Raw genomic sequence first — 26,780 nt, 5'->3', positions numbered from 1 at the left:
TTTACAGTTATTCATTATGACTGGCTATACACAGATAGTGCCTTTGGTGTCAAACCGAATGGCCCTGTAGACCTCTAGCCCAAGAGAGCTGGAAGATACAGACATACATTAAATAAGACACAGGCAAAAACATAGCATCCACTTCCCTGAGATGGAAAGAGACTGAAGCTAGACCTGCTAGAGTCCTCCAGAGCTCCAGTGTGGGGAGGCCCATTGCAAGCAGAGCAGGATCAAAATATCTGAGTTGCTTCAGGATCAGAAAGCTTGCCAGAAAGCTTCTGTGGGTGTCTGCAAGCAAATATGCCAGCAAGAAAAAAGATGAACTGTTTTGCAGGGGAATCATCTTGCAGCAGAAGGATGAATATGCATGCTAAGTGCCAGGGCGTGTCCCTGAACCTCCGAGCTAGTATACATATAGTGCAATTTCATGCAACTCTCTGTCCGAGACCATGAAGTGGAGAAGTGCTTTTTACCATCTGCAATAATCTAAATGGGGAGTCTTGGGGGTGGGGGAGAGGGTGGAGAGATAATGACATGGAGAGATGGCCTCCAGTCCTCAAAATCCACTGTAATGCACACTCTGTGTTTAAACAAGGCGAACTTGCATTTCCTCAAAAGTCATTTAGACACAGTCACATAATTGGGAGTGAATCTAAAACCTCTAGAAAGAGCGGCACATTTCCCCACTGACACTGCTGTATTGAAAAATCAACCCATGGCTCTAAGGGAAATGAGAAAACACAACTGGTGATTTCTAGCAAGGCATCCAATCTTCATTTTTGTGATCCCTCAATTCTCAGTTCAAGTATAAACAGAACTTTTTTCTTCCCCTGAAGTAGGAAAAGGATTAAGTAGGCAGGACGCTTTCTGAGTTCTGTGTAGCATATGTTCATAAGCTTCCCTTTTGTAGCATTTATGGATTCATTCTGGAGTAGGGTTAAGCTGGAGCAAAGCAATTTGGCATGCTTGCATTTGCTTTATCGGGAGAAGCAAGTGCAGTCTGCAGGGGCCACCCTGACCAGAGTGGCAAAGAAGCTTCCTGGAACCCTGAGGGGGATGCTGATTATTTTCCTTACAGGGATGCTCAAACTGAGCCTTCCTCCTTGCAAATCGGAAAATGAGCTTCATGTAAATCACCCTCAGGAAAGTGGCGCCCCCCCCCCCCAACCAAGAGTGATCATAATCAGGTAAACTTAATTTCTGACCAGCTTCAGCAATCACCCTGCAGTATCTGCACTGCCACACAACCTCGAGGTCAGCATTCCAATCCGCCCCAGTCCGAGGCCGCATTCAGTGACAGATGGGATTTCCCAATCTGTATGTGGGCTTCCGTAGGCTCCTTCCCTGTGACACATACAGTGCCGCTCTCAATAGGGGTGTGGTAGAAGGATTTTTAATGCTCACAATGCAAATTTAAAAAGCAATTATTTACTTAACATTTTTAAATGGAAAAACCAGCACATGCCATTTTTAAAAATACATATCCTCACAGAAAACTGAACAGAAAGAACGACCCCAAAATGCCATAGGAGGTTGTGTCTGGGCAGTGGGATCTTGAGCAATTTCTACTTTGTTCTCTTGTGCTGATCCATTTCCCAAATAAACTTAAATGCAAGGGTATTATTTTTGTAATACGAACGAAGGGATTATAAAGTGGTTTAAAGATACAGACTGGCGTTTACCAGAGTTTCTCATCTGCAAACAAGTATTTCCATCAAAATAATACGATTGACCTGCACCCTTAAGAAAGCAGTACCACCTATCTCATGGTCCACTTTACTATTATCACCATCACTACCTACTTCGTAAGTACCTCCTGTATGCTGTACCCGGCAGCAAACATCAGTACTCAGCGAAGGAACTTAGGTAATAATTAAATTATTTATGTCACTGGGACCCTCCCAGTGTTGTTTAAGTTGGAGAACCTGAAAAACAGAGGAGTTTTAAACCCATCCACCTGCCCTATACTGCACCTCACCAGAGAAACTCTCCCAATCCTGCTGAGAGGGATTAACTAGAATTAAGTAGGCAGCCAGCCAGCCAGACCCTGGGCCCAGACCACAGCGGACTCCAGCAAGTGTGAGCACCTGACCTAGATCAAGCTATTCAGATACTTGCCCCTAGGAAATAGGAACGGGAGTCATTCCTGTCAGTCTCTAGCCACCCCTTAAAAAGGACAGAGGGAGCAGCAGGAATAGTCAGGGTGAACCTGGCTACACAGAACAGAACAGCCAGTATGCAGGGAGAAGCAGTGGGAGAGGATGTACCGTCACTGTGCTTTAGGATGGAGCCACTGAGAGTCAGTGTGGCTCATCCACTCACTGCACTTGCTCTAGAGGGTTAACCACTTCCCAGTCCAATGCCTCAGAAGCCCTCAGGCCAACCTGCCCTCAAATCCGTAAGCTAGCTGGTGGTATTAGAGCAAATGCCCTATCTTTTGTTGTTTTTGTTGCTGTTTTGTTTTGTTTGTTTCTTAAGAACAAATGATTCTGAACCAAGACGTAGGTAGAAGGGTCAAAACTATGAACCCTCTTTCCCCATTCTGCATGGCTGATTCCTACCCACAGCCTGGTCCTTCTTTCATATCTCAACTAAAATGTCATAAACTCAAGCCCTCTCAGACCACCAAGTATGAAGAGGTCTGCTCTGTTTTGCCTCCTATTGCAATAAGACTTCACTTTTACTTATATATGTATTATTTGTGACCTGTCTCCCTCCCTAGATGTAAAATCTCAGTTGGGCCCATGTTTCTTAACCTCCTGGCACATTTCAGGAGGTCAGTGATGTTGAAAACATCAGTTAGTCAAATACATGAGTACATATTCATTCGTTCAATATACAAATAATCATTGGGCACTTAACATTTGCAAAACGTGGTCCTTTCTCCATAAAGAACTAATGATCCAAAGAAGGATATTAGCTGTATATACAAAGACAAGAAATATCTACACAGCATATCACCCAACAGCCATCCCTTCTTCTGCCTTGAAAGTAAAACCTCATTTTTAAAAAAATCTTATTTATTCACGAGAGACACAGAGAGAGGGAGGCAGAGACATAGAAGGAGAAGCAGGCTCCATCCAGGAAGCCTGATGTAGGACTCGATCCTGGGACTCCAGGATCACACCCTGAGCCAAAGGCAGATGCTCATTCGCTGAGCTACCCAGGCGTTCCATAAAACCTCAATTATATTGGAGTGTCCTCCCTCCACAAAGCCATGTACCCAGGGAAAATGAGATTAACCTCAGCTCAGGGGTAAATCCTGATTAGTTTAAAGCAGAGAATGGGTTGCAGCTGCTCAGATATCATCTCTTTAGCCCCTAAGGCAGCTGGGCAGAACAGGGTCAAGAAAACCAACACACACTCACACCCACCCACCCACCAGCCACGTCCAGATATAAGCAGCCTCATCTGTTTAACAAACATGCTGACCAAATGTTATCATTTTCTAGGTGTACCCTGACAAGAATAAATTAAAATTGGAGAGCACCAATCCAAGCCAAACAAGGTAATCTCATCCAATGTGCCAGTGTCTGATTTAGGAAGGAGTACATGGCTGTAATCAGCCAATGTAACCTAACAAGAAGCCTCCTAGATGGGTTACAGGAAAGGTCCTTTGTTTTTAAAAAGGAATACAAAGAATAAATGTCTCCTATACCAATGGATGCTACCATATGTCCAGGTGACACTCCAGAATTTAACAGCCACCTTAGAACCATTAAGGCAGCCAGTCTGAGGACCAAGTCAAAACAGTGAAGATGGCAGAGGAAAAAAACAAGAAATGAAGACTTAAATGACATTGTTGAGCCACCAAATTAACACAACCTAGAGCTGCCCCCTTGGGATATCTTGTTCCTTGAGATAATTCATTTGCCTTATTCTGATGGCTTCTATTTTGCATTCAAATGGAAGTTGGTAGAGAAATTCACAAAATAATTGACAATACTTAGCAATCTGTCAACAACTTAGTGCTCAAAATCCTCTCATTGCTGCACAGTGACAACCATCAAAGGCACCCTGGTGGGTCCCCAGTCGCTTGGCACCAGGAAAAAGTGGATTGAGATTGGATTCCAGACATTCAGAGCCCACGTTCTGTAATGCCTTCCCATCAATCATGACATCCATGGGGCTCAGCAGGTAGACATGGAGAGGGTTGGAAGCTTTTTTTTTTTTTAATTCCCTTATTGTTTAAACCATTTCAAGTTGACTTTCTGATTATTTACAGCCAAAAGCATTTTCACTTTTAAATCTATCTTCACATAATTAGCAACAAATTTATGTGACCTCCTGAGCAAAAGACTCAGGAGAAAATGGTGCAAAGATTCATGGTTCTGCCCACATTCCTCCAAATCTACAGATGATGGGCCTTAGGGGAATTTTTCCCGAAAGAGAAGACAATGAAATGCCACGGAAAGAATTAAACACGTGATCATCTGATGCTCTCTCCATCCTGAAGGTCATAAAACACACCACAAACACTGATCCATCACCTCGTCTCATTGATGGGCAGCATATTTTAAGGATATGAAGCTGTACATTTTATTATCCCTCCATATATCCCCTTTCTTATCTCAATTACTTTGAGAGAGTTTGCATTCCCTTTGTCCAAATGCAGAAAGTACTAGAAGGCCATCTCTAATCATCCCCCCAAAAATCTGGTCTCCACTAAGGATTTTTCTTTCATGGAAGGATATATGCTAGACACCAGCAAAAATGACAGGGATAAAAACAAATTTGAATTGTGTTATTCAAAACTGTTCTGTCTCCTTTCACCTTGTTTAGGTGGAATACTATTGAAGAGAAACTGGAGATTTTCTAGGTCCTGAAAGTAGTGGAGGCTAGCACTCAGTTTCCCAGGCAGATCTCCAAGGAAGTCACAGGACATTTGATGGGGATGGTAAGGAGATGCTGGGAAAATGAATACTGAGTCCCTGAAATCAAAAAGAGCCCAACCTCCTTTGGAAAGACACAGCAGGGCCACCCAACACTGCATGGACAAGGAACTTTCTAGAGTGACCAGCATAGACTAAGGAACAGAGGGCCTTTCCTGAATGTTCTGTGGAGAAGCCAAGGCAGCCCCAAGATAGGCCACTTTGACATGATAATTATTTTCAGTTAAAGAGCAATGAAACCCAGCAGATTTGAGATAAAGCTCTTTACCTGGTAGATAGGGAGGAACCTAGATAGCAAAGCCTGTTTCATGAAAGTCCTCTCTTTGACCCACCATTTGAGAGATCCAGCAAACACTTGTTTACCTAATATTTACTCTTTTTCATCTTCCTGTGAATTACAGTCCTTCCCTTTAAAGTCCCAAACGTGGGATACCTGGGTGGCTCAGTGGTTGAGCATCTGCCTTCAGCTCAGGGCATGATCCAGGGGTCCTGGGATAGAGTCCTACATCAAGTTCCCCACAGGGAACCTACTTCTCCCTTTGCCTATGTCTTTGCCTCTCTCTGTGTGTCTCTCATGAATAAATAAAATCTTTTAAAAAAAATAAAGTCCCAACCTCTACCCTCTTCTTAATTCAGAATGACACCTATACCTCATTTTGCCTATCTTTGGAATTTCAATGTGTATGTGGACTCTCCATATGTATGAAATCAAATGTGTTTCTCTCCTATTAATCTGTCTCATGTCAATTTGATTCTTAGCCCAGCTAGAAGGTTCTTGAAGGAGGAAATTTTTGCTCCTCCACATGTGCTATGGCAGACATGCAGCACTTCTGCATCAATGACACTCCCAACACCACTGAAAGTTCCCAACATTTTGAGGAAAAAAAAAAAAAAACCAAGTAGGCATGAATGTATGATTAAAATTCAGGTATGCAACATTCAAAGCAATTTTTCAAAATTAAACCTTTAAATAAGAATGCAAACTCAGTTTGTATTTTTAATTGGCTTGACATGTCATGAGCTCCCAAAGGACACATTACCAAGTCAAACTCCCACTGGTTATCAACATATTCCCACAAGTCTTGCTACTTAAAAAAAGGAAAATTAGCTGTAAGATAGACAGTTCCATAGCTGGTGAACATTACTGAGTATTTTCAAAAAACATTCAAATAAAAAGCAATAACAAAATGCTTTTATTTCATTTCTCACTAAATAAATACCACACCTATTCATGGGAAGCCAGACTCTATTTCCCTCAATGGCTGGGAATTAATGATGACTGAATATAAAGCAAACAAGTGCCCTATATGCATGGCACTTTAAGTAGTTGAGATTCCCAAATAATACAAAAGCATTTTCAAGTCACACATGGGATATGAAGTGAAAATGTTCTTGGAGGAAATCTTCTCTAATAATACTTACCTACTTCAGAGGGTGCTAGGAAGCTCTATTAACACCAACAGAATACTTTTAGATCTTCAAATAAAAGGACTATAGAAATGCAAAGTATTATTATTATAGTTCTGAAATAATTTCACACCTAGGGATGAGAAAACCCCAGGCCAAATTTTACTGCTTCTCTCCTGCCTGATAAACAAGAAATGCCACAAGCATGGGAGGAAGGGGGGGTAGAAATCAAATAGAACAAAGACATCAAAGTTTCTCTTTTACTTGAGCTTTGTATTCCCCCTAGATGTCATTTTAGGGGACTCAGAGAAAAAAAAAAAAAAAAAAAGAGTCCCTATGAGGTCAAGGCTGAGTACAGAGACAAGGTTCTTATTGCTTTTTTACCAGATAAAGTAACAACCGAGGTGAAAAAATACCCTTGTCTACATCTGTGGGGCACATTTCTTCCCAAAGCACTGGTCAAACTTAAAAATGGCCAGATAAATTATTACCTGAATCACCCACCAGTGTGATCTCACCTAGCAGGTCAAAAAGCAGCTGCTTTACCAAACACCAGGATTTCTACTTAGCTACTAAAAGCACAAGACTGTCATTTGCTGCCGCTGATGGAGGTAGTAGTGGTGATGATGGTAGTGGTGATGATGTTGAGGACGGTGATTACAGAAATGATAGGATATAGAACAGAAGTTCTCAAACCCTGCTGATCAATGGAATCACCTGTGGAGCTTTCTGAACTACAGATTCTTGGTCCCTATCTCAGATCTACTGATTCTGAATCTGAGAGACCTCAAGTTTTGTTTTGTTTTAACATAGCCATTAGGATAACAACTGAAGTGACAGTGTTAGTAAACAATGTCAAGATTAAGAATGCAGGCTTTGTAGATGGGCTGGCTGGTGCTGAACCCCAATTCTGACACTTACTAGCTGTATGATTCTGGGCAAAATACTTAAGTCTCAAATCTCATTTATACATCTAAAATGGAAATGCTATGACTACCTACACCTCCTAAAATAGATGCCTAGGAAAGTGAGCAAATTTTGAAAGCATATGTTAATTCTTCTAAGGAAGACCAAAAGTTACATGTTAAAGAACACATTACCAACCAGACCAACATGATAATGTAAATACTACATATTGATTCAAATAAAAATTGTGATATAATTATGTTTAGGGGGCTGAGGGGACTAAAAGTGGTAAGAATGGGGAGTATCAAAAAATATTGCTAAAATTGATGTAGATAGGTTGCTTTGATAAAAATAAAAGTGAATTTTAAAAGATAATTTGTAACGTGTAATATTGGATGTCTTTACATACTAGGGTTACTATAAGGTTTTCAGTTTACCAAAACTTGCTTTTTAAAAACCTGATTGATATAATCCTTCCAAGTGTACCACCAAAATGTCCAGTTCTTTAAAGTTTACAATAACCATTTACTATGTCCCTGGCACACAGTAAGTCCTAAGTAGACATTTGTTGAATTGAACTGAGAATGGCAGAAATAAATACAAAGAAAGAAGTTCCTCTCTGCAATCAAGGTCACATCAGGAAAGAGACAGCAGCTCTGATATCTGGGATATCTGGGATGGATTTAACAAAAGGTGTGGGCAAGGTTAAGGGAAGCCAGAAGGGACAGTTCAGTACCAAAGAGCACAAATAAACCTGCTGCCACTTCAGACTTGAAGTGGAAAAGGGATGGTGCAGCCCTCAGAGAGTGGAAAGAGTTCTAGCTGCAAAAGAAAGGCCCACAGCAGGAACCGTGGCCTTCCTTAGAGGGACAGAGCTGCTGCCAACTGCACTGCTGCAAGGAAAGTAAGGAATAATTTTCCAAAATCACATTCATGGATTTTAACCCAGTGCCTTCCATTGGCTAATTCAACAGAAAGCCAGAGAGCAAAGAAGACCAAGGAATGCTGACAGTAGGGGTTAGCCTCCTGGGGCACAGAGCCTTTCAGAGGAGCAAGGAGCTGGAGGCACAAAGAATATCCAGCACAAGCACTAAGCAGAGTTTTATTTTTGTTTTTATTTTTTTTAAGATTTTATTTATTTATTCATGAGAGACACAGAGAGACAGAGACAGAGGGAGGGAGGAGAAGAAGAGGCAGAGGGAGAAGCCGACTCTATACAGGGAGCCCGATGTCGGACTTGATCCCAGGACCCCAGGATCACGCACTGAACTGAAGGCAGACGCTTAACCTCTGAGCTACCCAGGCATCCCTTACTTTTGTATTTAAATTTATGTCCCTTTTCTACCCAACCTTACAAAAAAATTTAAAAAGATACCTTCATTTTTCCACCTGGTTAACATAAATGGCATCATCACCATCATGCACTGATGTTATGCAGCACTTGACAAGTGGCTAAACACTTTCACATACATTATCTTTATGTCAACCTCAAAACATCTCTATGGAGTAGATAGAGCAAGGGTTATCCTGGTTTCATCGGTGAGGAACCAGAGACCTTAAGAAAAGTTAAGATATTTTGCCCAGAATCATAAAGTTACCAAAAACAGAGCCCAAACTGGAAGGCATGTTCCTTAACATTTCAGCTAAGGCTCTTTCTACCATATAAGGCAGCAATGCTACTTATTCACAGTAGGAGTGCAAAATTGATGTTCCTGTGGAAAAAATCATTAACCGACTTTGTTCTAGGCACTGCACAGAACGCAGAAGTAGTCAACAAACAAGACACAAGGGGAAACAGAGCAAACTTGCCCATTTCGTTCTCGAAAAACCACAAGCAGTGCCAGAGACCAAAATAATTGAGTTTTCAATCACATTTTACACATCGTTGACAAGAAGGTGTTCAGTAGGGCAAGGCAAGTGTTCAAAAGAGGAATAAAAATTCAGGGGAAAGTAGAAAAGTATGTAATGAGTTTTGTTTGGGGAGGCTGGAGTAAGTAGAAGGAAATCACAGTTCCTTCACAACCCCCAGACCACAGAGAGACCAGGGCCCCCAAAACTGGAGGAAAGACCTCTCTGCTCCTCTTGCTATTTCCAGCTCTACCCCCACATACACACACATCCTTTGAGAGCTGAGAGAAGCAGCCAGAAGTGACTTCACAGTGTGAAGTCCAGCAAAATGGCCCATTTTTGAAATAGAAATTGAGATCTCTACACCTTTTATAATCTACTGCAAAGTGTTCAGGTGCTTACACATGATGGAAGAAAGTAATGAATAGTATTTTGATTGTAAACCTCCAAACACATCCCGTTTATCCCAGACCTAGCTCCCTAATGTATAAACTACTCTACCACTTAGGCTTCTGTGATTACAACCAACTGAAGCCAGTTGGCTAATTTGAGGAAGATCACTGGAAGGAAACTATGGGCTCAGTGAATCTACAGTAGATTGGAAAATAAGGCTTAGTAATCATCAGTTGCCAAGACAGACATAGAGACTAGGAGATGGGGACTGCTAAGGTGGTTTCAGAGTAGGTATTTTCAGAGCAGAATGCCCACTGAAAGAAAGGAGAATCCCCCAGCTCAAGATTCAGATTGCACATGCACACCCACTTAACCAAGCTAGTGATCATACATCCCTAGGCTGAGTGTAGGCCCCTGGGTGAGGCCCCCGGTTACAGCTCCACTGTTAGAACCACCTCAAAATAAAATCAAGGTGCTGTTAGGAAGAGAAAACAGAAGACAGGGAAAGCAAGGGGAAGAGGGAGAAGTTCCTCTACACTTGCCAAGACTTAGATCGCTAATTTCTTAAGACTAGATTAATTAGTAATTGCCTACACACAGCCAAGGAAAAGTGTTTACCCTGATGCCTACAAAACTTCAACATGACAAATTTGACATCCAGAGGCCCCCTTCTCACTTTACGTGAAAGTAAGTTTTTCCTCTCATTCCTAAAAACAAAGTAGAATATCTCCTTTTTTAGTACTGACATCCTCATTTTGAAAACATTAGCCTGAAGCTTCCAAAAAGCACAGACTTCTCAAAATGTCTAACAAATAAATTCAGAAGGATGCTGATCTGATGATAATGATGATGACGGTAGTATTAACAAGAGCAGCAGCAACTAACATCTCCTGAGTATCTGTTACAGGCCAGGACCTGTTCCGACCAAGCCCTTAATACCTAATAATAATTCATTTAACCTCCACTACAACCTTATGAGAAAAACAATATTATTATCTCCATTTCACAAACTATGAAACTGAGATGCAGAGGGAGTAAATAATGTGTCCATGGTCCAACAGCTGATAGAAGCCAACCAAAGACTAAATCCATGTCTGATCAAATACCAATTTAACAAAGGAATTTCACTGAGAGCAGAGGAAATGGAGTACCATGTGAAAAACAGTCTCTAAGAAAAATGGGAGCACCGTAACCATACCTAAAGATTGCAAAGTTCTGAAGATTGCCACATTATCACCAACTCCAATAATTTATGAGAATTTACTTCTAAGAAGCTATCAAGTACTGCTTTATTCCAAGATATGGCTCAGTGGTCCAGGGATGTGGAAGTTATATGGCTGAAAACCATTAGAGAAAGTTCCACGCCAACCAGACTTCATGCACCACAGTTTAGTCATCCCAAAGCAAATCCTCAAAATGGTGTTTTTATAGCTCATGTTTTGATCATTCAAAAGAGGCTTTCTCCAATTTCCTTTGTAAAATTCTTTTTCACCCTCGAAACAAACATTAAAAATTCAGCCTCAGAAGTAGATTTTTCATAAAGTTTAGGAATAACTTAAAATAGAAGGTAAATCAAAATGGCTTTTCAACTTTAACTAAAGTGGTCACGGTCATGATTGCTGTAATAAAAATGACAGGAAAAAAACCTAAAATTGTCAAAAACATAATTGATGATGAAAACAAATGTAAAATTATGGCATATTTCACCCTGGCCACCAAAGACTCTTGATGAAACTGCAGCCCTATAATTTCCCAGAATGAATTCTTTAAATTAAAATACTTCATGCAGAACAGAAATTAAACAATGAATCAAAGAACAATGCTGTACAGTGGTATGCTTATAAATATACCTAGCAAAGAGGAAACAATTACATTTTTCCATGTAAAACCAACGCGATTGCAATGTTTCACAGAAAGCTGATAGGTACTTTTCCCATTGCTTCGAACTTGGAAGTTCATTTCCTGTAACTCACTTAGATTCCACAGAGACTGGGCTGAATGAAATTAGCTACACCAAACTGGCTGGCTTGCTCCTTTCTACAAAACTAGCTCCTCCACACAACTGCACAACTGACTTTCATGATAAATTTCATCCAACCCAATTCAAATGCCACTCTGCATTTTAGTTTAAATGCTTTATTTGGCCAGCTGGTTTTATTTAACCATCGACTAGAAGCAGTACGAGTGCATTCTTTTTCCAGCTAGCATTAATCTTAGTAAACTTAGCTCCATTGGAATGTCTTAACTGCTGAGAAGAAAGCAAAAGTCAGCAAGCATACAATTGCATTTGGCTACCCTCAGCACATCATTTTATTTCTTCCTGCTCTCTGCTAACTATTGCTCAGCACTTTTGCCTAAGAGGGAGGACAAGCAGGTGGTTAAGGAAGTTGTCCTGTCAGCTATATCTTTAATCCAAGTGTTTAAATCTCTGAATAAAAGAAAAATCAATGTTGTAAAGGCAATGTTTGTCAAGGCCATGTAATAAATACACTTACCTTTACAGACTGTTCTCAATGGATTTTCCTTCTTTGCTGAGCTTCAAAGCTACAAAGAGATAAAAACGAAAGCAGGGAGTTATCTGCGAGTAAAACACCAAACGTTTTCTCTCTGTGCCTCTAAGTAGAATTTCCATATGCCATCATATGTGGTGACACTGGCCAAATAAGCCATTGATAAAACCCATGCTTCATACTCCACTAACAAAAGGCCAATAAAAGACTGTCATCAAATGAAAACAGCGCACACTTCTGGCCAGAATTAAGTCACACAAGCCAGTCAGACCAACAGTCAAATCTTCTTGGGAGTGAACTCCTGAACAGAATGAGAATGGCTTCTAAAGTGTAGAGATGAAAATAAAGTTAAACGTTACACAGCACACTCAACCTGACCCAGCATTTTATTTTCTTACTTTTTCCATTGTCATCTTTCTTGCGTACTCTATTTCCATTTCTCTGAAAATGTTTTCCATGGGAGAGCCTGTTCCATTGATATGAGGCCCCTGGTCCTTCCAATCCAGACCTCACCACTTGTGCCCATGAGTACAAAGATGCAAGATAACAGGTACAGTTCCTTTAACCTAGGTAGAAACTCACAAAGCCGAGGAAGCCCCACTTGATATTTCAAATCAAAATTTGACATGTTAAATTAAGCTCCCTGTGATCAAAAAATACCATGTACTCAGCATACATTGGTCAACACAGCAAGAGATGTGGTAAATGAGAGTTGTTAAGCAATGCAGGAGATCCGCCCCCCCCTTATTGGAGGTTTTGCTTTCCATGGTTTCAGTTACTGATAGTCAATGGTGGTCTGCAGCAGATGATCCTCCTTCTGACAAACTGTCAGAAGGTCAATAGTAGCCTAAGGCTACTTGTCATGCCTACATCATTCACCTCACTTCGTCTCATCACATAGGCATTTTATCATTTCACATCATCACATGAAGAAGGGTGAATACAGCACAGTGAGATATTCTAAGAAAGACCACAGGGCAGCCTGGGTGGCTCAGCGGTTTAGCACCGCCTTCAGCCCAGAGCCTGATCCTGGAGACCTGGGATCCAGTCCCATGTCGGGCTCCCTGCATGGAGCCTGCTTCTCCCTCTGCCTGTGTCTCTGCCTCTCTCTCTCTCTCTCTCCCTCTCTGTTTCTCATGAATAAATGAATAAATAAATAAATAAATCTTTAAAAACAAAAAGAAAGACCACATTCTCCACATAACTTATTATAGAATATTGTTCTAACTTATTAGTAGTTATTGTGTTAATTTCTTACTGTGCCTAACTTATACACTAAATTTATCATAGTTACATATATGTATATAGTATAAACAAGGCTCAGTACCATTCAGTTTCAGCCATCCACTGAAGGCGTCAGAATGTAACCTTAGTCGATAAGCAGGGGACTACTGTAGTAATGATATTTCAAGGGGCTGATATAACATTCTCTATCAGTACATCATTACCCAGAGGGTGATTCCACATGGTCAAATACAATTGGAATATTCCTCTTTCTGTCATTCTTGGCTAGGTCCTCACATCTCCTAAAGGTGCAGTGGTTGGGAATGGCCAACTAATCCATGGTTTTCCCATGGTTTTTTCTTCCTTTCCTTCAATATCCTATATACCTCCTTTAGCCCTTACCGAAGAACCCATTACTGCTGATGCATGATCACTGAAGAACAAGACCAGACTTCTGGGCTGTGACAGAAATCTTGGAATATTAATGCAAGATATAAAGCCCCTCCATGAGACAACATCAGAAATTTCCCTATCCCCCTGTTACATGGATTGCAATGGAATTGGGGGAAAGATAATTTGGGGTGAACATAATCTTGGGAAGACTAGACAAAATAGTACATTGCAATTTGTAAAATATGAGAGATTTATGGTCTGGCATAGACACTGACCTATATATGCCTTTCCACTTTAAACACAAAGAAATGCTAAGCAAATCTGGTGATAATTTAAATATGTATATATCCAAATAGCCAAGCTCAAAAGAAAAGGAAAAGACAAATATAAAAAGATAATGAATGTAAATTTTCTAGAGTGAGACATGAATCCTCCTGAAAAAAGTACACTAAGACCTCAGAAGATAAATAAAAGCAAATCCACAGGTGGATACATGAGAAAGAAACCACAAAACACCAAAGATAGAAAGTCTTAAAGTCAACCAGAGAGAAAAAACAGACTCCTTGCAAAACAACTTGTCATCAGCAAAAATAAAAGCAAGACAGCAATGGAATAACATGTTCAAAGTACTAAGGGGAAGAAAAAAAAAGTTCAGCAAATAATGCTACAGCCATGCTAAACCAATTATCATTCAAGAATGACAGAGAAACAAGGACATTTTTCAGTGCGGGGGGGGGGGGGGGGGGGGGGGGGGGGAGAGGTTGTTTCCTGATCACAGAAGTTTACTTTTGCTAAAAGAGATACTAAAAGACATATTTGTTTTTTTTGTTTTTTAATTTTTATTTTATTTTATTTATGATAGGCACACAGTGAGAGAGAGAGAGAGAGGCAGAGACACAGGCAGAGGGAGAAGCAGGCTCCATGCACCGGGAGCCCGACGTGGGATTCGATCCCGGGTCTCCGAGATCGCGCCCTGGGCCAAAGGCAGGCGCTAAACCACTGTGCCACCCAGGGATCCCTAAAAGACATATTTGAATAAAAAGGAATTGACCCCAGGTAGAAGAGATGAGGAGCTAAAAGCAATGAGAAATAAAGACATTAGCAAGCATGATGATAAATCTAGTAAATTTAATAATAAATAATAAGTATTGAATAATAATTACTAAGCCTTGGTTCTAAATTCCAATAACAACTACGACCATTTTTAGGGTTTGCAAATAAGGTGAAATGAGTTGTTGGCTGCAATTATATGGAATAAGGGAGGGGAATGAATTACTTAGAAGGAAGAGATAGATACTGATTAAATTATTAAAGAGCATCATCGCTAGAATGCCAAGAAATGCTGAAAACAACCCAAATATCTATCAAGAGTACAATGAATACATACATTTTTACAGTCTTACAATGGGATATTACACAGCTTTGAGAAATCAATGAAAAAGTCACACCCATAACATCTATGCCTCTCAAAATTATATAAAACAAAGACCAAATCACAGAAGACTATGTATATATTATTTCATATATACGACATGTTCAAAAGGCAAAAATATATACTATCTTGTTTTGGAATATAACATATAAGTGGCAAAAACTATAAAGAAAAGCAAGGATATGACTTACATGGAATTCAGACAACATTTAGCTTGAAGGCAAGGGAGGAGATGTAATGAGAAGCATTGGGGAAGATTCTAGAATATATGTAATGTTCTATTTCTTGGCCAGGGAAGAGGAATCTAAAATGTTCAGTTTATTATATATTGTATTATAATATAAAACAATACAATAACTATAAATAACTGTAGATAAACACCTCCAAGAATTATCTTATATGTATGGTCTATTTCACAATTTTAAAACATTTAAGAGTAATCACCAAAAGAAAAAAAATGTCCAAACCAACTGAGGGAACAAAATAAAGAACAGAAAACTCAGTCGATTCTCTGTAGAAGACTAGAATGGAAGCAAAGGAAAGCACAGGCAGTAGAAAATACAAAAGAAAATACTTAAAGTAAGTTCAAATATATCACAAATCATAGTAAATGGATTAAAACATCTGTTAAAACATATTTTTAAATGGATTTTTTTTAACATTGCTACATAATGTTTAGAAGAAATATTTAAAACATAAAGGGAGTTTGAATGGGAAAGTATAGAAGACTATACACTAAGCAAACAGAAACCAAAAGTAAGCTGGTGGAAATACTAGTAGGCAAGTAGCAGTGATAGAATAGATACTTGCATCAGCTGCCTACTACTACATAACAAAATACCCAAGATTTAATGACTGAAGTTTAGTAATTTATTGTTTCTATGGAACAGGAATTCTGACAGAGGATGGTGAGCCAGTGCTTCTATGTGCCACAATGCCCGAGGCCTCAGCTGAAAACCTTGGAAGCTGGGCTCTGGAATCATCTGAAAGCTCATTCCCTCAAATGTTTGCCAGTTGTTACTGAAGGTTAGCTGAGACCTTAACTGGGGCTATTAGCCAAAACACCTATATGTGGCTTCTCCACGTCTCACAATGTGGTGCTGGATTCCCAAGGCAACAGTTCCCAAATAAGGAGCCAGGCAGAAGCTGTATTCTTCATGGCCTAGGCTTGGAAATCATATTAATACCACTTAGACGGCATTCCATTGGTCAGGGCAGTCACAAACCCTCATCGAGACTCAAGGAAGAACAAAGAGAACAAAGGGTCCTTCTCTTGGCAGGAGGAGTGTTAGTCAGTGTTCAGTAAGATGAGCACATGGACTGGATAAATATGTTGGTGTAACCACCTGTGGAAAAAACAATCTGCCACAGCATTCTTTACAAGTGCATATGGAACTAAAGGAACAAGTGAACACATATTGGGCCACAAGGGTTGTCTCAACAAATACCACAAAACAGATATCAAACAAAGTTCTCTGATCACAGTATGTTAAGGTTAGAGATCAATTATGAAAAGAGATTTTAAACCTATGTTTGCATATTACCATCTTTAGGACAATTTTCCTTTCTGAGTTGGGGTTGGACAAGACCATTGAGTGAATCCCATTGGGTTCACATCAGGAGCCCAGATCACCACTTTGGTTGTGGATATAATGTATGTGAGGTGCCTGAGAGAGCTGAAAGAAATGTACAGGTCAGAGGTCAGGAGATGGATATGTGTATCTATAGGTCAGACAGGAGGTTTGGGAGTGGTGAGTCTTCTGTGCCTAGAAAGTAACTGCAGATGTGAGTATGGACACAGCTGTCCAGGGAGATGCCACCAAGTAGGAAGGGAAAATCTGATTCTTGAGGAAGTTAAACAGTCAACAGTTTGTTGAGGATGATCCCCATATAGCAGAGAGAATAGTTGCCAGAGAAGTGAAACAAAATACCTTAAGTATCACAGAAAGGTCAAGTAATATAAGTACTAAAAATACCCAATGTGGGGTGCCTGAGTGTCTCAGTCCATTAAGCATCTGACTCTTGATTTCGGTGCAGGTCATCATCTCAGGCTCAAGAGATCGAGCCCTGCATTGGAACCCATGGTGAGCGAGGAGTCTGCTGGAGATTCTCTCTCTCCCTCTCCCCCTCGCCCTGCATCTGCTCCCTCTTTCTCTTTCTCTCTCTCAAATGAATAAATAAATCTTTAAAAATACAAAAAAAAAAAAAAAAGAAATTTAAATGCCCAATGTGAAGATCACTGAAGAACTCAATGAGAACTTGGGACTGGTGGAGACAGAATTCAGTTTGGAGTCGGCTAAGAAATAAGTGGAAATCATTAAAAAAGAAGATGGCTAAGGGCAATCCTAGATATTTGGGCATGAAGGGGGAAAGAGTGAGAACAGTAAACAGGAGGAAGATTAAGGACAGAAAGAATGTTTTCTTGTGAGGTTGTAAACAGAAAAAAACCTGAGCATGTGTCAAGGTGATGAGAAGATCCAGTTGAGACTAAGAAGCTAAGAGCAAAAGAGCAAGAATGGGTGGCCAGGACTGCAAGTTCTCAGAATGTCATAGGGATAGGTGGCAGGATTGATCTTAAAACAGAACTTTGGGCTCATCTTGATCACATAATGCCTTATGACTGGCATACATGGTATTGACTTAAATTATTACTTCCTTCTGTGCATATGTTTTATCACCTTGATTAATGTCTAAACCCTTTAAGACCTATGGCCTTTATTGTTCAAACCAGCCACACCAGCCGGTGCATTGTGAGTCCTGCAGTAAACACTGAAATTTAGTAATTTGTTGAGTAGACAAGTAACATGGATTCTATAGTCTCGGTGCACATCTCTGGTGCCCGAGCATTTTCCACATAGGTGTGCTACGCATCCAAAATAGGAGCAGGTTAGAATAAAAAAACTTTGGTTTCAATGCCCAAAGAACATATCTCTAGACAAAAGTCAGAAACAGCCACTCAAACTAGTCTTCTCTTTCCCATGTCTGCCTTGACCAAAAAGCCAAGGAACTAAATTTCTATAGGCCATGAATACATTTTCACCTGCAGCAATAAGGCAGTACACCACCTCCCAGTCCCCTCAGGCCTAGATCATCCTCATTTTGCTCTGGAGCACACAGACTCTGTAACCTTCATATGACCTCCTGCAAGACAGATTAGATTTAAATCAATCCAAATAGATTTGGGCTTCAGCTGCTCCTAAAAGATATAAACACGGAGCTAGAGCAGAATTGGCCAATAACACACTGATTTACCTTGGTGGTTGTTCAGAGATAGCCACCTAGAAAATCTTGACCAACCCCAAGCCCTTCACTCCATTATCCAGCCCCCAACACCCTTTAAAACCAGTCTGAATGTAAACAAGCATTGTTGTCAAATATGGAAAGTTCCTTTGCCATTCATCTTCTCCCAATTGAAACCCATCTCTGGGAACCAACTGCCCCTGACTTACTGCAACACTGCCTGGAACTGAGGGGTTTCCCTCCACTGTTGCATTCTACAGCCCTCACCAGACCTGACTGCCACATTAAGGGATTGGTTATTGACCTTTAAGTCTTTAACAATTATCCACATATCTGGGAAAGAAGTCTGTTGGCTCAGGAATGAGGACAAGACACAAGAATGAAGACACTGAATAAATTCGGCCCTCGTCTTCCTTCTTATGCTACGTTCAGTGAGCTGTTACTGCCGACAAATTGTTGCAACATCCTTTCAAATGATAGCCAATTTTCAACTAAGAGAAGATTCTTAAACCTTTTTCTACGTATCAGTGAAAACCAGGCAGCTGGAAAACATAGCCCTGGTTAAACGACCTGATGATAAATGAATATTTTAAACACATGGAATTATTTGCAAATCTGCATACTGATTTAAATGCTCATAAGAAACAGCAGCAAAGATATCTGAAACTTGACATTTCTCAGATATATTCCTAGAAGTTTTATTTCAATTTATATGTATGTATTTCTAATAGAAATTCTAATTCAGATTTTGTGAAACTCTGATATATTTAGAGTTCAGAGAGGTGACCAGAATAATTCTCAGTTTTGTTATTCACCTAGAAAGCTGATCAATATTGTCAAAGTATGTGTAGAAAATCTTTCCACTAGACCCTAAGATCAACAGAGACATAGACAACATCTATCATGTTCTGCATTGAATCCACATCCTCTAGAACAGTATCTGACACATAACATACACTCAATAATATTTGCTTTATAATAGAATATTGTAAGTTTGCTTTACTATTAACATTGAAAATTCTTTTTCTTTTTAAGATCTTATTTTTAAGTAATCTCTGCACTCAGCATGGGCCTTGAACTCACAACCCTGAGATCAGGAGTCATACACTCCACCAACTGAGCCAGCCAGGCACCCCTAAAATTGAAAATTCTTAAACTAGGGCTAGTTTTGTTTATTTTTTTCCTTTTCTTCATTTGTATTCTAGGGCTTTCATAAGTTGAAAAGCTCTCTCTCTATGGAAGCCTACACTTGTACAAACACACATATACACACACACACACCCCACACCACTGCCACACCTGTTCAATGCTGTCATATTTGCCAGACACCGGAAAAGCAAATTTGCCAAGAGTATGAGCCCTGTGGAAAATCATTAGGTGACGTCTAAGGAGCTGCATACCAATCAGCCAATAATTAGCATGTTAAAATTCAGAGAACTAGTGACAAATCAAATTCCATGAAATCTCAGGGAGCATGACCCTGGCCGGGTTAGTGCCCTGGCCATGGGGAAGCAGTGGCTTTGTCTGACCAGTCAGAAGGACTGGGAAGTACCATGGCCAGTCTAATCCCAGGAGGAGACACTTTGACAATGTGACATTTGCACAGGGATGCCCTAATGTGGCCCTGCTATGTTTCCTCAAAATGGGATGACATTTCAAGTCAAACAGCTCTGTTCCCAAGAGGAAAAACCCTCCCAAACTCGAATATAACCTGATTTTGAGAAAAATAGGGTCATCTGAGAGAGAAACTGAGGTTGTACAGAAGCAACGTTAAAATAATCAATTTTTAAGGAAGGTCAAACTAGATATTCAGTGTTTAACCTCATTTGTTATCATTCCATCATGACATAGACCTCAGAAAGCCTTAGTCAAAAAAACGGTTTTCATTTGAGCAAAATCTTGTTCCTGGAGCATCCACCTTGGATACTTTTTAAGGAATGCCGAAACCAGTTACAAAATTGCGCTACCAAAAAGGTGTGGAGAGTGGCTGTCAGTGCACTGTGCCTCACCACACCCCTGCTGTCTGGAACTGCTGTCCACATGCGAGTCTGTCCAAGGATGTATGGCCACTGCTGTTTCTGCTGCTTCCAGACTATCTAAGGTCACCTTCCTTAAGAGGAAGGTGAAGAACACCACCTCCCTATTTGGTTTGGTGCCCATATGCATTGGGAAACACACTCTTAAAAGGAGTCCAGGAGGAAGGGCCCATCCTTTAACCAGATTGACCCAGCTCTCAGGGTAAATGCTCTGCCTCCACCACATGCCTGCCTGTGCCCGGTTTGAATACATTCCCAGCCCAAGCCAAGGGTGACCATTCTGCTGGGCCTCCACTCTACTACAGGGTCAGGCAGCAGCCTGTACTCCTCCTGGCTCGTGGCCCGATGCTCTGATGGCCCAGCTACGTCACTGCGGAGAGGGAGTCTGGTTGTGCCCTCCTCTGAACTCTCCATCTGGAAGATTCTCTGGCCTCCTTCCCTCTCATTTTTAATCCGACAGACACTGCTGGACAGGGAAACTCAGAGCACACCAAAGTTCATCTTCCCTTCCCTGCTTCTCAGCTGGCTTAATCACAGGGGCAGAACGAGGTTGGCAGGGACTGGGATGCCAGGAATTAAAGGAGGGTCCCTGGCCACTGGATCACATGAGTCCTGCCTTCCAAAGTCTTAATTAGACTTCCTCTGCCTGGCACACCCACTTCGGAAGGTGGAAACCAGGAAGGTGGCAGAGTAAGATGCCAGGCTCACAGCAAGTATTCCACAAAACATTGGTTGAGAATGGTGGTCGCAGATGCCTGCTGGCTCATGGCTCTGCAACAACAGTCAGCTTTGAGGTCTGGGCCCCAGCGGCGAGATTTCTGCTCCCCTTTCTAATGCAAACAGTTATGCAGCGTTACTGGGAGTGATATTCAGCCACCAGCTCAATTTGGAAGCAAAATGATCTTAACAAGCAGTGGCAGACTTACAGATAGGCTGTGGAGTCTGGGGACCAAAATAAAGGACAAAAAGAAGACCAAAAAAGAAAAAAGAGAGAAGGACTGATGGCGAATAGAAGAGAGGAAAATGAACAGAGCAAAGAGAAATGAGGAGGATTATGGGACTAGATACCTCAGTTCTACGACTCCAAAATGAGCTGTGAATGCAACAAGGGACTCAGGGGTGGAAGCAGTGTGGGGGAAAGCACAGAAAGGAGACAGAGCAGCAAATGTGGGGATTTTGATGCTCGGACAGATTCGAGGCTAGCAATGGCACAGATTCAACAGTAAGTAACATTTGAGAGGTCTCAAAAGACAATGAGTCTTAATTCTGTCCCGTTGTGCACCCTTTGAATTAAAGTGACACACCAAAATTTGCTATTTTTCTAAGAGGACATTGACAGATACAATGGGAACTCTGAATACATTTTTTCCCTCTGCATTCATTATCTCTGGCCCTTATCCACAGGCCTATTGCAGACTAAATTGGATTTTGGATCACTGGTACTGAGGCGCTGCAATTAATTAACAATAAAAACATAATATTTATATCCAGGCCTAACAACATCTGACACTTAAACCATTCTGCCAGTCGGGCAAATTCCATCCGACAAATTTTCATTTTAATGAACATGACAGGCCATGGTTTACATGATAGGCCAAGGAGCAGAATAGAGTTGATCTCTTGGCATGTGCTCTCAAGGCCGGGCCATGCTGCAGGAGAAACAAGCTGGGGAACTGTCAGAGAAAGAAAGACCAGACCCCAGGTCCACCCAGACAGACCAAGAACACATGTCCCACAACCAAGATCCTAGAATGCAACTGTCCTTGTTTCTGTGCAAGCTCAAAGTTAAATACCTAGTGCCCTTTATGACCCACTGGATGATTTTTCTATCTTTGGGCTGCTGACATTTTCTTTGGGGTATGAAAATCCCTTAGTCCTTCCTAATTAAAAAGTGATAAACGTTTTGCAAGGCATCCAATAATGTGCAAAGTACACAAGTTGGAACTGATGCAGCTTTGTCAGTTGGCACAAGACTGGCCTTCCGTGTTCTGCCAGATGGTGTATCTCAGTAAGTCCCCAATCCCTGACTCAAGTGAGGGGCATTGTCAATATGATGCTGAAGCTGAAGCAGAGACTATCTTTAAATGCTATCTTATTTTGCATTATACTAATGCCAAAGGCCTAACATTTTTTCTTGCTGGAACTTTCACAGCTGAAGAAGTTTTCTTTTTTCTGTGACGCATTATTCAAGCCAACAGAGGATAGTACAGATGAGGAAAAAATTTCATCCCCATAAGAACCATGTAAATTTGCTGGAAACTAATGTTAGAGAACACATTTCCCAGCCTGACCTACTGTCGCTCCTCTATGGGTTATAGGTCAAAGGATATCGGGTGAGATAGTGTAGATTTCTCCAAATCTATCTCCACTACCCCAAAAATGTGGACGTAAAGGACAGCATTAAGGACAAAAAATGCAAAGAGAGCAAGGCAATTACAGAAGCTTAACAGATGTGGGAAGGAGCCAGTGAAAAATTAGCAACAAATTGTCAGTAGGAGCCCTTCTTATTGGAAAGGCCATATATTTCTAGCTCACTTATCTAAAACACTCTTTATCCTAGCTTTTACGTCAATTCAAAGGAAATGAAATAAGGTCCCAATTTAAAAGTAAGACTTCTTTGGAATATGGATTTGGTTCTTGAGTTCCAATCTCAGCAACTGAAAGAGCCACCTTCATGGTGACTTATCTTCACACTGTGGCTCTGAATAGATCCAAAATGGTAACCATGTTTCATGTTACTTCTATATATAGCCATGACATCAGAATATTAAATCCTGAAAGGATAACAGCATTCCTGCTATTATAACCCAAATTTGAATCAGCATGGGGTTTTAGTTAAAGTGACAACCCATATGTAGAGTGTAGACACACATACCTGCACACATACACACACATACAAGTTACTTGAATAATCATACGTTTGAGGACTTTATATGCATTCCCCCACATATAACACTATGAGATAAGTACTATTAAGAACTGTATTGCACACTGAGGAAAAGTCAATTAGAGATCACAGACCTCCTGAAAAGGTGAAGTCCAATGTCACAGGCAGGTGAAACAGCAGAATTGGGGTACAAATTCAAGCCCGAGCCTGAGTTCTACACAACACAGCAGCATATGATGGCATCCGTAAGGGAGACAGCATGAAGGAATTGATTCCTTTTGGCAATAGTCAAAATATCTTTTAAATATCAGGTATAAAACATTTTCAGCCCACCAGATTCTTATTTAATTTTGAAAAATCAATTTTTATGGAGCTGTGATGTTTGTTAATGCCTGGTTGTGTTTTTGAAAAGGAAGGCCTAACAGAGAAAAGATGCATTTCTTAAAGTTGGGAAGAAACGCAAGACCCTAACTGGATTGAATTGAAAATATTGGACATTACACAAATGAATAGAATCTACAACTTTAACGTGCCTTTGTGGGAGGCATGGACTAAAATGGTCATATCAAATTCAGAACACAAAAGACTTAACATGCTTATTGTCGTAAACAAAGGTATTTGGTTAAATGAAAGTTCCATCAAAGCTTAATAACCAAATTCAAGTGAACACAAAGTAAAGGGTTATATACTTTCTGCGGTTTCAGTAATAGCTAATCTAATAATAGTAAATGGAGGGTTATTGTTGATTCCTTTGCCTCTGTTTCATAAATTAGATAAAGCAACCTGGCAGTTACAGTACTTTGAAGTTTTATTCGACTAAGTGATTTTAAAGCTATCTCGAAATATAACAAAGTCATGACTCGAATGACTGCTGAGCTGTACCTTGCTTCCCATCACCACGTTGGTACTTTTGACCAATGTTAAGTGGAAAGCTTCCTGTGAACTAAACCTATTCTGTAAAGCTCTGGTTACATCTGCAGAACTGACCATTTAGAAGGCAAAGTGTCACTGACATGGTGTTATCTGATACTCTGTTTCACCAGGGCCAAGCCGGTAAAATATAAACTGTAAGAGCAGTCAAGTGTTATTTATTTCTTCTGATGCAAAACTTGGGAACAGTAGAATTTCTCTGGTTAATGATTTTTTCATAGCGCATTTCCAATTTTCCACTACAGTTTATTGATCTGGAATACTAAAGCAGTTTTCTTCCTTAGCTAACGAACATGCCAAGCCCATGCCTGGGGTCCCACGAGAGATGTACCTCCAAAGGCAGCAGTGGTGGTAGCTCAGCAGGGTGCTAAGGAGCGGTACCATGAACCAAGGCATTTTCCTTACTGAAAGAATGTACTGGTGGAATCCTAGGCCTTTTGATCACAGGGAACACTTCCGTAGCCTCTGCACTCGGAGATGAGACTCTACCCCACAGTACTGAGAGCCAATGGGTTGCCCTTCCCAAAAGCAGTCTATTTTCCTGCATTTTCCCTCTGGTCCCCCGATATGGTTACTTTCAATTACCTTGATAGCCCAGGAAGAAAAATATCCCTCTCTCCATATTTCATTCACATAATAAGAATCTGCAAGCTGTTCTGTATGACAGATGAGAACTGTGAGCTGAAGCAACTTGTTCCGCCTGTCAGCCTCCAAGAACCCACAGCAATGAGATACAATCGTGATGACATTACTAGAGAAGAAGTGGGTCAAATACATGGTCACTTTAAAACAGAATGTCAACTGTTCTTTCCACTTCAGTAATTTGATGCAGTTGTGCCCCTCTCCCTGCCCCCCAAAGAAAAACAGAAAGAAAACAGCACTCACTGCTATTAGCATGTACATGTATACATACATACACACACACACACACACACACACACACACAAATGCAACTATTATTAAAAGTATTGCTCCCAAAAGCCCTTTTTCAGCTTCTGACCAATCAGTCAACAAAAGTTTATTAAGTATTTACTAGGAGTCAGACACTAACTGAGGCAGAGTATTGAAAAGAGACACAGCCCCTGCCTCACAGAGTTTACAGTCTAGGGTAAAGGACAAACACTAAGAGATTGAAATAGATGTAATGAAGTACAAGGTACCGAAGGGGCTTATAAAATAACTAAGTCTTATGGATTAGAATGAGTTTCCCGGTGGAAGAGGGAAGCTGCCAAGTAGAATTAGTAGCCAAGTAAGAGGTGAGAAGGAAGAGCTCCAAGCAGAGGGCCTTTGTCTTCAAAAGGTTTCCTTGCCAAGAATCTAAGTCCTCAAGATGCAGGAAAAAGTATAATGGAATATAGGAAGCCATGAATCCACCACTAGGAGTAAGTCATCCTTTCCTTGTTTTAACCCCTAGTTCAAAAATTAATTAAAAGAAACATTTTTAGGGGGATCCCTGGGTGGCGCAGTGGTTTGGCGCCTGCCTTTGGCCCAGGGCGCGATCCTGGAGACCTGGGATCGAATCCCACGTCGGGCTCCCAGTGCATGGAGCCTGCTTCTCCCTCTGCCTATGTCTCTGCCTCTCTCTCTCTCTCTCTCTCTCTCTCTCTCTGTGACTATCATAAATAAATAAAAATTAAAATGTTTAAAAAAAAAAGAAACATTTTTAAAAACACTAGTATACCTCAGTCCTATCTTGCCATATAAAGGTAAAAATTATCATAACCACATCTTCTTGCCGATCTAAATATTAAGGTAGATTTTAACTTTTAAAAAAATCTAATTGATCTTGACTATACTGGTTAAAACCCATGGGCCATTTTTAAAAACATGTTTTGACAGCAGTGAAACATGCAGCACATACAACACCAAGAGCATAAATTTGTTCAGGGTACAAGAACATGAAAATTAACACAAGCAGTGGTAAATGTGATTTACAAAAAGACGCTACCAATGACTTGCCCCAAAGGTGGAAATTAAGAAAGAAAAGTTTCTCTTCTCAAATATTTGGTCATGAAGGTCCTGATTTGTTCTTGCAAAAAGCTGCTCATCCTTCTTATAGCACACAACTTTTTTTCCATGGGTTTAACAAATTGGAATGAGGAAGGAAACTGGATTTATTCATGAGTGTGCTTGCCCTTTCCACTAAACCCCAAAGTGTGACGTTTAGATTATTTTCTTTCCAATCTCATAATGCATCCCCAAAATCCAAAATCAATCAAAACTGCATTTACACTAAGGACTGAATTTGGCCCTAAAAACTCAATGACTGAGTGGGGTTACTAGTATATGGAGTTTGTTGTTGCTGTTGTTTTATGTCTTTATCTAGTAATTATCAGCAATGAATTTAGCAGTTACTCTAAAATGAACACAAGCCAGGGCTACTTTTATTTGTTTGTTTGATATTAGTTTCAGATATACAATATAATGATTCAATAATTCTACTCTTTTCTCAGTGCTCATCAAGGTAAGTGTACTCTTAATCCTCTTCAACTATTTCACCCATCCTCCCATCTACCTCCCCTCTGGTAACCATCCAGTTTCTCTCTTTTTTCTTTGTTCGCTTGTTTAATTTCTTAAATTCCACATATGAGTGAGATCGTATGGTATTTGTCTTTCTCTGACTGACTTATTTCACTTAGCATTATATCCTCTAGATCCACCTATGTTGTTGCAAATAGAAAG

General features: G+C 40.4%; 1 protein-coding gene across 14 annotated transcripts in view; it reads right to left on the bottom strand.

The window, feature by feature from the left end:
• FHIT (fragile histidine triad diadenosine triphosphatase) overlaps positions 1–26,780 on the bottom strand; it is a 1,383,460-nt gene that overhangs the window by 1,335,907 nt on the left and 20,773 nt on the right. For all 14 annotated transcript variants that reach the window (XM_077858253.1, XM_077858255.1, XM_077858259.1 and 11 more), the window contains exon 2: positions 11,942–11,990. The gene's annotated coding sequence lies outside the window, so the exon portion shown is untranslated. The remainder of the gene's footprint in view (positions 1–11,941; positions 11,991–26,780) is intronic.

Source organism: Canis aureus, chromosome 19, assembly GCF_053574225.1.
Source record: "Canis aureus isolate CA01 chromosome 19, VMU_Caureus_v.1.0, whole genome shotgun sequence".
Lineage (NCBI taxonomy): Eukaryota > Metazoa > Chordata > Mammalia > Carnivora > Canidae > Canis > Canis aureus.
This window is presented reverse-complemented; position numbering and strand designations above follow the sequence as displayed.